Raw genomic sequence first — 13,192 nt, forward strand, 5'->3', positions numbered from 1 at the left:
TGACCAGGAATAAATAATATGAATGATCTTGGCCTTGGCCTCCTCTGAAACATCTGTGCACTTGATGGTTCCTTCTGGTTTCTTAGAATCATAAAATAGTAGAGCTGGAAGGCACCAGAGAGCCATTGGGTCCAACCCCCTGCTCAGAGCAAGACTCTAAGTTAAACCATTCCTCCCAGATGGCTGTGAAGTTTCACCTTGAATGCCCCTCGCATGGGAGATCCCACAACCTCCCCAGGTAATTGGTTCCAATGTCATACTGCTCTAACAGCGTCCCCACAGTCCATCAGGGAGCTGCCCAATCAAACCATGAAATCCGATTGTTTGTTTGTTTATTTATTTATTCAATTTATATCCTGCCTTTTTCCTTCAAAGAGCTCAAGGCAGCTTACATCTCCTCCTCCATCTTATCCCCACGACAACAACCCTGTGAGGTAGGTTGGGTGAGAGTCTGTGACTGGCCCAAAGTCACCCCGTTGGCTCCATGGCCAAGTGGGGACTCGAACGCAGGTCCTCTGAGTCCCAGTCCCATGCTCTTAACCACTGCACCACACTGGCTCTCTTAGTCTAGTAGAATTTGTTCTTGAGAAATCCATGTTGGCTTCTAGGAATTAGAAATGGCCTGTAGTTCCCAGGTTGTGGTTGTTGTTCTCCTCCTCCAGAAGTCACTGGGCACTTCTGAAGAAGCCTTTTTGTTGCTTTTAGCATCCCCCACTAACTTCACTTCATTCTTAGCTTTAGTCCTCTTGACACCCTTTGCAGCCCTGCCCACATTCTTCCTTGGTAGCCTGGCCTTCTTTCCCCTTCCTAGACATGCCCTTTTTGTTTTCTGATCATCTCTAAGCTGTTTTGAAGCTACATGGGCTACTTTTGTTGTCTTCTACTCTTTGTCTTTGTTGGAATTGTTTGTAAGTGTGCCTTCACTGCTGTCTTTCCAAGCCTCAGTCTTCTTTTAATTTCTTGAGTATAGCTTCCTTTGAATTGATGCTTGAGCTATAGAGGTGCCTTTCATTTGACCCGAGAGCCATTGTTTTGCACCTGACTCCACCTGACCTTGAAAGTGTCAAACAACAAAGTAAACCCCAACAACCCACCCACAATCAAGGAAACAGGTCAGAGTGGTGTGAAGTCAACAACCCACCTCAAGGTTTTCTGGGAACTGATTTCTAGTGGCATGATTGTTTCTGAACATGTATATGACATCATAGTCACCAAGCACATGATCTTGGGCATGTTTGGATGGAGAGAAGTCCTAACAACTTGCAAGATTACCCTGTCTCCTTTTCACAACAGCTCATTGGTGGGTGGTTGCGGTGGGCCAGTCTTTAATAGAAATCTTGTCCTGGCACTGCGGGTTGTTTGACCGCTGCCTGTTCAGGTGCACCTGTGTTGAAGGCAGCTGAATCATTCATTGGGAACACAAACTGTACGTTATTTCTATGGCAGCAGAAACTTTACCAAGAGGGTGAGGTCAATATTTCCGTGCAACATGTTTTGACGAGTGTGTGCGTAGTTTCATATTCAGTACTGATAAAGGAACCCTTGAACTCTCCCCTGCAATCATGGTGTGGAAGATATTTCAGGCATTCTTGTTTCCCTATTTCTGTATCATCCAACAATTTTTTCAAGTCAGTGGTTTGCTACTCTGGGAGCTTCCCTGAGAAGCACCGATGTGTACAGTGTTTTGCAGTTAAGGAAGTTCTGCTCCATAGCACAAGGAATTGGCAGTGGTCATTGAAAGTTGGAGCACTTTTTGGCAGCCTCAGAAGAGCTTTGCTGTGAAACAGTAAATTTATTCAGATTTCTTCTCTCCCTCTCTCTCTCTCTCTCTCTCTCGGTCCATTTCATTTGTGTTAGAGTGCAAGGGACTAAAGCACCAGCAAGCGGCGAGAGGTTGAATCTTGATCTGAACTGGTCTCTGGGAAATGGACAGGGTCATTCCAGCCTTCTCACAGATCACTCGCAAACTACAATTTTAAATATGCAACCTTTGTTATATCAGAATCCTAGAAAAGGAAAACTAATCTTAAAGGCATATAAACAGTTCATAATGGGATCTATCCCAGAATACTATGAAGACAAGAATGTTCTCCACACCGGAGCTACTGGCTTCATGGGAAATTTCTCTTGGAAACGCTGCTAAGTTCATGTCTAAAGGTAAAACCAGGCTAAGTGTTGCTGAGACATGAAGCAGGGGAAACATCTTAAGAACAAGTGGAATAAATGATAACAGCAGTCTTTGCGGGATTGAGAGGTGAACAGCCAGAATTTCAAGAAAAACTTACTGTAGTTGCTAGCGACCTTACGGAACTTGAAATGGCCCTTGGTGAGAAAGACGAGGAGCTTCTTATACAGTGCATTAACATTATATTCCATTGTGCTGATACTGTAAGGGAAATTCTGCTCAGTGTAATTACAACACCACAGCTACTCCTCTTGGTCCAGACAATAAAGAATTTAGATGTGTTCATCCATGTTTCAATGGCATTTTGCATACTGCAATTGAAAAAAACATTGAGGAAGTTGGCTTTTTTTGATCCTGAGAAATTAATAGATTGATCAGAGTGGATGGGGAATGGCCTGGTGAACAATATTATACCAAAACTATTAAGAGACAGTGCTAATACTTAAATGCATACAAAAGCCTTGTCAGAATACATTGTGCAACAAGAAGGTGCAAAACTAAATTTAGCCATTATAAGGCCATCAATTGTGGGTACCAGTCAGAAGAAATCTTTCCCCGGATGAACTGATAATTTTTATCTGCCTAGAGGCCTTTTTATTGCTGCAAGAAAAGGAATGGATTGAATGATACAATTACCCACCTGTGCATTTGCGGATCTTATTCCAATAGATGTAGTCATCAACTCGACCGTAGCTGCTGCTTGGTATTTGGGAGTTAATAAGCCAAGCAATATAATGGTATGATTAAAGATAGACAGCTCCAAGCCAGTATTTATTTAAGCTGTAAGAAACACCAGGAACAACAGGTTTAAGACATTATCAATAAAAATAATCGGACAGAGTGGGAGGGAAACAAAGCCAGAATTGCATTGGCTAATTATACTACAAGTCAGGCTGAATAAAAAGGTTTTTACTGGTACCAGGTAGATAGCAGAATCCGAACTAGGCAAGCCTCTGGAGAAAGCCTTCTTTGCTGTAACATCCTGGACTGGAAATGCTCTGTGTTTGAGGCCACCTTGCCTCACATGGTTCCGAAACAGGAGCACTTCCACCTTTTTGAGAGCTGTTGCATAGGATATCCTTCCTCGCTTCTCATCATCATTGACGCCAGCTCTGGTTGCTCCGCACCATCTTTACTGCCAATGTTCCCGCTTGCTTGCTTGATAGCCAGAGAACGGGTGAGTAAGCAGGCACTGGAATCTGTGGCTTCTCTTTCTCATTGCCACTGCTTTTGGGATCAGCATGAATGGCAAGGAAGAAGCAGACTGCCCTGGTGAAGAGGAGGCCAATTTTAGGGTCCATCTAAGTATGTGAGAGATGGACAACTTTTAAGTGCATTGGTCCCAAGCGATGGAGGGTTTTAAAGGCAAAACCGCTATGTGGGTGCCAAAGTTTCCGACTGAGTTTGCCCTCCAGAGTTTTCAAATGCACATGAGATTTTCCTCTCTATGCACTTACCTTGATTTCTCAGGTGCTGGGTAATAGCTCTGTGCTCTCACCTGATGCTCAGTTCGGCTCACTGTGTCTGCTGGGAATGGCCTGCCCAGTACAGTCCTTGCAGCCTCTTGACCTGGCATTGCTGTCCAGCATCAGGTTTAGAGCTGGGCCTAATAGGTGCCTTAAGGTCCCGCCCTTCTTAAGAGGCCCTTCGTGGAGGAGGCGTTCTATTTTCAGGTGCAGAGCTCAGCTTTTATGAGCGAAATCAGTCCTGGGATCACATGCTCGTTAAAGCACGTGTGCCGGACTGGAATGGTGCGATGTCTGTGCTGCGAGTGTGATATGGGAAGCAGGATGATGATGATGATGATGATGATGATGATGATGATGATGATGATGTAAGTATTTCTTTGAGATAAGGAAGACGCTTGGTACCACACTTTTGAGAGCCCTTGCTCTCAAATTATTTAAAACTTCTATAACATCTGTTCATTCTTTAAATAGCATCTTTTAAATGTGCTAGTTCATGGTTCAGCTATTAAGAATATATATATTTGGGATGATATTCCATGCTTGATGGAAAGTGTGCATGCTGTGATTGATGGGACGAAATTTGGGAGGTTTGTGCATTTAAGGAGGAGGTTGTGTAGTGGAAGCAATATTAAAATAATTAAATTAAAATATTAAAATAATGGCAATCCTGTTCAGAAGGCTGCTGTCTGAAGAGCTGAACTGAGCTAGGTCAGGGTCTGTTAACATTGGTAGCTTGTCCCTTTCGTATATTTCTTCCAAAAAACACCTGGAATTCAGTGCATGCAACTCCTCAGTTGCACTGTTGCATTTTGACGCATCTTAATGAAAATATGACAGCTTGGCAAAAAGCTGGTTGGCGGGCATGCTCAGGGAATGAGGGTTTGTTTTGTGCAGACCTGTCTAATTCTATTTTATGGAGCCTTGATGTAGATTTTCAATATTCTTGTTTCTTCCTCTAGTATCTTAAATACTTGGCCAATGGGAAACTTGACAACAGTTAGTAATGATGCTCAAAAGGGGTGGGATGTGACTGTCAATGCAAGATGCTCCTCAAATGCTTGAGATAGTGTTCTTTTGTTGTGCTTGGATCTTGCAGCTGTGAAATCTAAATGCAGGGGTAGCCACTGATTAATAGGGTGCCGGATGAAAGCGTCATAATCAAGCAGAGCTGTCTATTCAATAGCTCTGCTGTGGTTTTAATTTACAGAACAAAGGGAGCGTGTCCTATTCTTCATGCCATGTATGTTTTGCATTTGCTTGGGATGGGCAAGTTTTTCTAGTCTGCAACTCCCGTCACCCCTAGATATTGTCACCAGTCGTGAGGGATCGTGGAGCTGTGGGTCGAATCATCTTGAAGGACACGAGGTGGCCTTAAGGAAAGACTCAAGTCCTGTCCTCGCTCAAATACACACGTGTCCTGAATGTTGGATGTTCAACAGCTTGTCCTCTAATGGAGACAAGTGACCACATTTGAATAAGTCTGGTCTCCTAACCAGGAGCAGACTCGGCGCTCCTGTTCTTAGCTGGATTTTGGGATGACTGCCTAATTTTGACAACAGGTCCATATATCGGCTGTATATTGTTTTATGTTTGTATTCATTGTTCATTCGTTTTCGATTTGAATGTTCGTAAGCCGTCCTGAGATGCCACACATAGAGGACGGCATATAAAAGTTTTAAATACATGAATATATGCTTGACAGGTGGGGTGGGCAAGATTGAAGGGAGGAATATAGGGCGTTCTGCCACCACTAATACTTATAGTCAACCCACGGTGTTAACTGAGTGTGATCTTACCATCTTGGAGGGTCCCTTGGCTTTTATCTGCTTTTTGCAAAGTGGTGAAGTGCATGACTGCAGAAGTGACCGTAGCTGCATCGGCAGAGCAGAAGGGGAGCGGCAACAAGCTAGGAATTGAGGTGGCACCACAGCAGGCTATGCCGACTTGGAGAACTTTGCTGCAAGCAGCAGCTAATTCTCGATAAGGAGATCCTTGACCATAGCTGCTCCTATGAAAGAGATGTGCTGTATTGAGGTGGGGGAAGAGGACGTTTATGAGTATTGCACTATGTATTGTGAAGAACTGGAATCTTACCGGATTTTGGAACAGGTGTCGTTCAGTGGCAGAGCACATGCTGGGCATGTAGAAGCTCAGAAGTGCAGTTCCTCACATCTCCTATTAGTATTGGAAAAATTCCTTCCTGAAACCCTGGAGAGCAGCTGCCAGCCTGTGTTGACAGTACTGGCCTAGCTGGGCCAATTGGCCCATTCTGTATAAGGCAGTCGCCTAAATGTGTTTTCTTTTTAAAGCAAAATCCATTGGCAAGTGTTGAGACTGGGATACTGAATAAGCTGAAGGGAAGATTTCTTCCCACTTCCCACTACCTAATTAAAATAGATTTAATGTCAGTATTATTCAAAACAGGGAATTGCATTAAACATAAAATGTTTAATGCAAATAAAATGTTCAGCTGTGAGCAAAAGTAGAATATTACACATAAGAGGGAAAAGATAAGAATCAGGTTGTCATCTAGTAAGGCAACAGTATTGCAAGGAAGGGTTGGTATGTGTTATTCTGCATTATTAAGTGACGTGTATAATTGAGTGAGCTGGTACCTTGGCTTTTACATGTACCTTTGGAACATTTACGGCTGACTTCAAATGATGAGGTCTAAGTGAAAATGAGACTTGAATGGTTATCATATGTCTTTAGGCTTACGGAAGTGTGACTAAATAAAACCAGCCAAGTCCCAAGGACTAGCATACGTGGGTGTGGACACTAGATACGGTGCCTACGAATTAGTGCCTGAAAGCATGAGTGTAGAGTTTCAGTTGTGAGCAACTGTGGCGTAATTTTGCGTTCTGGTCTTGGGTACCCAAACCTGTTACGTTGCAGTCAGATGTAGCTTCGCATTTGTTCATGCTGTGTAATATGTTTCATTTGCCACAGTGACAGTGGTGCTCTCAAGTGCAGTTATGCCATGGCATCACAGATCCCTTAAGTCTTACGGGAGATGTTTGAGCTCACCGGTCAAGCCTGTAAGGCCCAGGAATGGACAAGCTTCCACTGTCATAATATTATGGACTACAGGTCCCATCATATTACTTCTGCACTGGCACACGCTGTAACCGGTCTATGTCAGGATATCTTTTATCATTTATTATTCCCAGCATCAGAGTCTTCTCCAATGAGTTGTTCCTTCTCATTAGGTGGCCATAGTATTTGAATTTCATATGGAGAAACCCATCGCTGCTAGGTAATTTTAGAGTAAGGTCTGATTTGGCCTTCAGAGTCTATCTTTCCATGTTTGCTTGCAAAAGCCAGCTAGACAGCCAGCCAGGATTACTTTGTGACTTTCAGCATAATTTACTGTCTTTGCCTTCAGTGTTATTTTTGAATTTTGACATAATACGGTGCCCAGTTGGACCTGGCAATGTAACCATTACTGGTTGTCACTATTTTATTTGTTTGAAGCATTTTTATTCTGCGATTCAACCAATAAATAAACAAATAAGCAAAATATAAAGATCCCTCCCTCAGAGCAACTTACAAAGATATGTAATCATAAAACAGTACCTTCCTACAGTCCTGCTTCCCCCTTTTGCCCTCCCCTAATCCTGATGGGATGAATTGCTGGCAGGGGACAATTAACTGAGGAAGGCGTATGTTGGCTTGGACAGCCTAGCCCCGGTTTCTTGCTGGAGAGTAACGTATCAGTCACCTTCCTTCCTGGTAGTGATTAGCAGTAAGAAGATCTTCCAGGAACCCTGGGCTGCTATATGGTTATCTAGAACAGTTGATGTGAAGTTACCAACTGGAAATATAAGTAGCCTTCTCCCGTTAGTCGCATGCATTGCACCAATGTGAACTGGCAGCAAAGTGAGATTGTTTGCTGTGGCAATCAGTTTTAGATTCAGTTCTGTTATCGATTTCTCTGTTTCCTGGGGAAGTTGCATAGTTTAATCAGGGCTGCAGGTGCAACTTGTGATCTGAATTCTTTCCCTTGTACTTTGCCAATAGTTGGCATATTTCAAGGTATGGGACTGTCACTAGATTAGATTAAGTTTTTCTGCTGTAGGATCTTGTATTTGAGTTACTTGCTGCCCTTTTGCCATTTTTTCACAGAAAGGCAAAGTACAAATAATTAAAATTGGGCAGGATTATTTCTGAACAAGATATCTCATGCAGGAGGAGGAATCTTCCGTCTTTGCCTTGCACAATGGACATATTGAAGCGAAAGCACAATACCTCTCCCTAACCTAAGGAGAATGGCAGTGATTCGAATTGTTGGCATGGAACCAAGGTCAGCCAGCACTTCTCATGCATGGGCCAAAGCAGGGCTTCGGCTCTTCAGATGCTGAGGACCAGGTTAGACAACAGTTTAATGTTTGTATTCTTATTTTTATAGAAAAATATATATGGTATGTGGGGTTGTAGTGAATGCTTTTGCCTTGTGCCTTGACTTTTGGGGGAAGAGTCCGCTAAGGTACAATTTCTCCCATTTGCAATAGTGGCAGTTTTTCTGTTGGGAAAAGTAACAGCTTTGGCCAGGGTTGGAAGTTTTTAGTAGGATCATAATGTAGACGGAATGGGCTAAATTCTACATGTCACAGTCCTGATTCTGACTGTCTCTTGCCTGCCTCCAACTTCTACAAGATAAGACACTTATGTCTTTTTTCATTTAGCCCAAAGTGAGCAAAATTAGTGCTGTTTGTAGAAAGGAAGAGACAAATGGAATCTAAAGAGTTCTGTCTGCCAGGCTACCCTGGATTGGATGGTGTGATTCAAGTGTTGGATGTGAGTGGTTGCTTTATCTACAGAGCAAAGATACTGCATATGGTAATAGTTCAGAAGCTTTAATGGGTGGAAGAGCTGACCACTTAAAATGTTGGGATGGAAGGACAGCAAGAAATCGGAACACATTACACCCGTTCGGTGCCAATTCACTGACTGCCTAGATACCTGAGAGCTCAGTTCAGAGTGCTTTTAAAGCCCTAAACGACTGGGAGCAGAGCATATAGATGGCAGTCTTCACCTATAGGACCCTACTTAGATGCTATTCACGTGCCCGCCTGCAAGATCAGGCCCTTCCCTGCGTTGATTCCTCAACCTCGGAGTGTCCATCCATGGAGCTGTCTCTCCTCCGCTATTCAATTGGTTCAACAAGCCTTCAAAAACCTTTCTGCTTCTGACTGTAAATGACTCAGGTATCTAAAGAACAGTCTTTTTGGCCTATCAGTTTTTTTCTTCTGGTGTTGCCTACATATTATTTTCTAGTATCTTATTTTTCTTGCGATGTACGATGCTTTGGGAGATTGTGACCGGAAAGAGCCATTTATATCTCCATTAAGTAATTAAGCATACATTAAGCACGTGTTTGCCCTTGGAGGCTTGGCAGTGCAAAGAATGGCTTCACTTTGATTAAGAATTAACATTCGTCAATAAAGCAAGCATGGGCCAGCTCTGCCGTTAGACGCTCGAGGCAGAGGGAGGTTGTAGGATGCTTCAAGGACAGGGCTGCATATGCCGTGTGTTGGGAAAGAGGGTGGCAGTTGTCCTTGGTGCTCATTCATGGGTCATGCCAATCTGGACTCTGCGTCAGAGAATGATGGGGAGGAGGTGGAGGGAGCTTGGGAATGTGGCGATCCAGACTTGGAGATGATAGAAGCACTGCTTATCGCAAGACCGCTCTCCCCAAGCTCTCCGGCAGGCTGTAAGAATAGCCAAGTGGCACAGGGGATGGGTGGGGGGGGGCATGGGAGAGGAGTCCCAGAGTCAGAGGAACCTGGTACGACTCTCGACCCCATGATGCAGCGTTGGCAAAGGAGAGCATACCAAGTAGGATATGTCTATCCGAGACATATAGAAAGGAGGTGGGGTCACCTTTCCAGCCTTACTGCTATTACACAGGGGTATGTGTATTTGCAAGTTATAAAGCACAGTAATGCAAGGGAGTCATGTTTTCTACATTCTAATAGCACCATTTTAGGGCCATTTTACTCTTATGGTAGAATGGTGCATGTGCTGCCTTTCCTGTACTCTGTGCCGATGTGTACATTTCACTTTACATGTTGGACTACACAACTGTAGGACACCAGACTGGAGAAGTCTGCCTTAGAATGTCACAGCACATTTGTTGGTTTTTAACCATTTGTTGTTTCAACTGCAAGATACTAGTATGGCTTCTTCTCTGAATTCAGCAGATTTGGCTCCAAAATTCGGGGGCAAGCCTCTTTTATTATTATTTACATATCATCTTTTTTCCTCTTCCAAGGAACCCAGAGTGGCTTACATGGCTCTCCTCCTCTCCATTTTATCTGCACCACAACCTTGAGAGGAAAGTAAGGATCACAGAGTGACTGATTCAGAGTCCATGTGCCCAGTGAACTTCATGGCTGAGTGGGACTAGAACCCAGAACTCCCAGTTTGCAGTCTAACTTGCTGATACACCATCCTAGCTTTAATTCTGTTCAGCTGATCCCAGCCTGCAGTTCCTCCTGTGGTACTTGAGGAGAGGAGGCCTGTATGTATGCCTGTTTGCGGGTTATGCAAGGGAATTTATAACCACCGGCTCATGTGCAAGCACATCGAACTTTCTGGTGGAGATTGTTGTGCAGGAAGCTAAAATCCAGGGTAATGTCCATATGCATTCTGTCTTGTTGCTGTCAACATCTTGAAGCATAAGCGAGAAGGAATGTGGCTGATTCACGGCATATTTGTTCTGAACAAGCGGTAACCTGCAGAGGCTTTGTCACTGGCGTACTAAAGAAGGTCACTTTCAGAGCATCTTAAATTGTTTTTTGAAAGGCAAAGTTATTTCTAAAAATTGTGACGTTGTGAATCATTAGCAGACTGACAAGAGAGCAGCACATACTCTACCTGTGTGTTTGCCTGTGCAAGTGTATTTATTCAGTTGGAACATTTTTATCCAGTCCTATACACAAAGTCTCAGGAGGGCTCCTGAAGAATTGCAGCTTAGCTGGCTGGGAAATTATGGGAGCTAGAATCTAACACCTCTAAAGGGCACCAGTTGGAGAAGGCTAGAACTATGCTTCGGATGTTAGATTAAGACCGATGAGACATGGGTTTAAAACCCTGTAGCTGTGAAGGTCTAGTAACATTCTGACATCTTTACAGAGTGAACCGTATGAAGTTATTATCTGGCTTTGCTAATATAAAGGCTGTTGTGCTTGTTTATACTGCAAGGATGGTGTGTGGCTTGGTGGTAGATCACTGGCTTTGCATGTAGAAGGTCCCAGGTTCAATTCCTGCTATCCTCAGGGAATGATGGAAAAACTGCTGCCTGAAACCATGAAGAGCTGCTACCAGTTAGCATTAATTCTTGGCTAGATGGGCCAGCGGCTTGGGTCCTGGTTACCTGAAGGAGCGCTTACATCCATATACGCCCGCCTGCCCCTTGAGATCTGCGGGAGAGGGCCTTCTCCGGGAACCCTCCGTGAAAGAAATTAGGAGGGTAGGGACTCGGAGGAGGGCTTTCTCTGCGGTGGCGCCCAATCTATGGAATGCGCTCCCCAGAGAGGTCCGCCTGGCGCCATCGTTATTTGTTTTTTGGCGCCAGGCGAAGACCTTTTTATTTAAATGTCATTTTAATTGTTAATATTATTTGCTTATTTTATCTGGCCAGAGTGACTTATTTTATATTGTTAATTTGTTTTATATTTTTAATGTATTATATTTTAATTTATGTTGTGAGCCGCCCCGAGGCTTCGGCGAACGGGGCGGCATAGAAATGTTTTAAATAAATAAATAAATTAGGCTGGTGCAGTAAAACAACTTCCTATGTATTCTTCTGCCCTCTGCCTGTCAAGAAGGTTGAGTGATTCACCCAAGGAAAAAGACAGATATTGCGGATGGCTAACAAGTTGGTATTCACAGAGAGGCACTTAGAATCACAGAATCATAAAACAGTAGAGTTGGAAGGGGCCAGAAGGCCATCAGGTCCAACCCCCTGCTTTTGTAGCACGCTAAGCTACACCATCCTGTTACTGATTCATTTGATTTCTGTACCATCCCATTAACCAAGACAGTTCTCTTGTTCATTACATTTCCATAATGTCTAATAACTGAAGCTCTCTGGGTGATTCACAAAGATTAAAACCTTAAATTAATCTCAATCACATTGCATTTATACCCTGCCTTTTTACAAGGCAGCTCCTCTTCATTTTATCTTCACAGCAACAACACTGTGAGGTAGGTTTGAGTGAGAGTTTGTGAGTGGTCCAAAGTCATCAACTGAACTTTAAGGCTGAAAGGGACTAGAACTCAGATCTCCGAAGTCTCAGTTCATCACTATAATCGCTATGCCATCTTATGTCGCATGTAAAGCCATGCACATTCAAATGTAAATATTGGACATAGAACGATATACATTTATCTAAAAACAACTCTAAATTAAAATTTAATGGCTAAGAATTAGCTGTCATTTCTTGGTCACAAAATCTTAGTTTTAACCTGATTTTGTAATCTCCATTGTTGTTAGTTTGTGTATTGATTGACACTGCTGGAGACCAAATCTTTGCTTTTCACAGGTTGTCACTCTTCTGTTATCCCCTGTCTTGGGACCAGTGGTAATTTTATAGCCCAGTGTGATGTCCACAGGATACCTTCCCTGTGTTCTGCCTCTTCCTCAAGATGAGGAAATGCTAGATGAGTGGGGTTTTGTTTGTTTGTTTGTTTTTAGTGTGTCCTAACTGAATTGTGCCACCCACTCCACCTGGCAATATAGTTTTCTGGGAGCCCACAAAATGATGCTCGGGGTAAAAAACAGCATTCATTTGTGAATGGTTTGCAAGGACACAAAATGCAGGCTCTGCATTCAAAATCTGTCTGCAGTTGGTTCTGGATTCTTCCTTGCACGAGGTCAACACACTTTTAGAGAGTTGCAGCATTATTAAATCTGTGCTTCTCTCTGTGCCTTATGTTCTCCAGAAGGTCTGGACTACAGCTCTAGCATCCCCGGACATTGCCCATGCCAGCTGGGGTGAAAGTGAGTCGATGCCCAAAACATTTGGAGGGCACCTGGTTGGAAAAACTGCTGTATGGTTTTTTCTTCCAAATTGGAGTCCAGTCTACAAAATCTAATGCATAAAGAATCCAGTAAGGTTTCTTTTACACCTTCCTTAATGCCGGTCTTTGCCAAATCGTTTCCTGAAACAAAGCAGTTTTATGCGGCGCCAAAGCTCTGGTTCATCTTGCCTAGTATAGTCTCCACTGGGTGGCGCATATCTATGTATAAATGTATGTACATATGTATGGGTACATATGTACCAATGTACTGTAAGTGTCCTGCCATCATACTGTGTAGTTGTTTTTCCATTGCAACAGAATATTTATTGGAAAAGACAAATCGACAGCATTTCTGCTCTCTGCTTTCACTAAAATAAGGGTACACTAATTATGGCCCGGGGGTCACAGGGAGCCCATTTAAGGCCTTAATTGAAGACACCCCTATTGGTCTCCTGACACCTCCCCTTCGCTGCTGAACCCCCTCCCCGCATGCCCCTTAAGGAAAGAAGAG

General features: G+C 43.4%; 1 protein-coding gene and 1 pseudogene across 5 annotated transcripts in view; both read left to right on the top strand.

Moving 5' to 3' along the window:
- Positions 1-13,192, top strand: part of PHACTR4 (phosphatase and actin regulator 4) — a 107,362-nt gene that overhangs the window by 24,782 nt on the left and 69,388 nt on the right. The window lies entirely within an intron of this gene.
- Positions 553-9,210, top strand: LOC123025946 (annotated as a pseudogene).

The sequence above is a fragment of the Varanus komodoensis genome, unplaced genomic scaffold, assembly GCF_004798865.1.
Source record: "Varanus komodoensis strain SLA01 unplaced genomic scaffold, ASM479886v1 scaffold29_1, whole genome shotgun sequence".
Classification (NCBI taxonomy): Eukaryota; Metazoa; Chordata; class Lepidosauria; order Squamata; family Varanidae; genus Varanus; species Varanus komodoensis.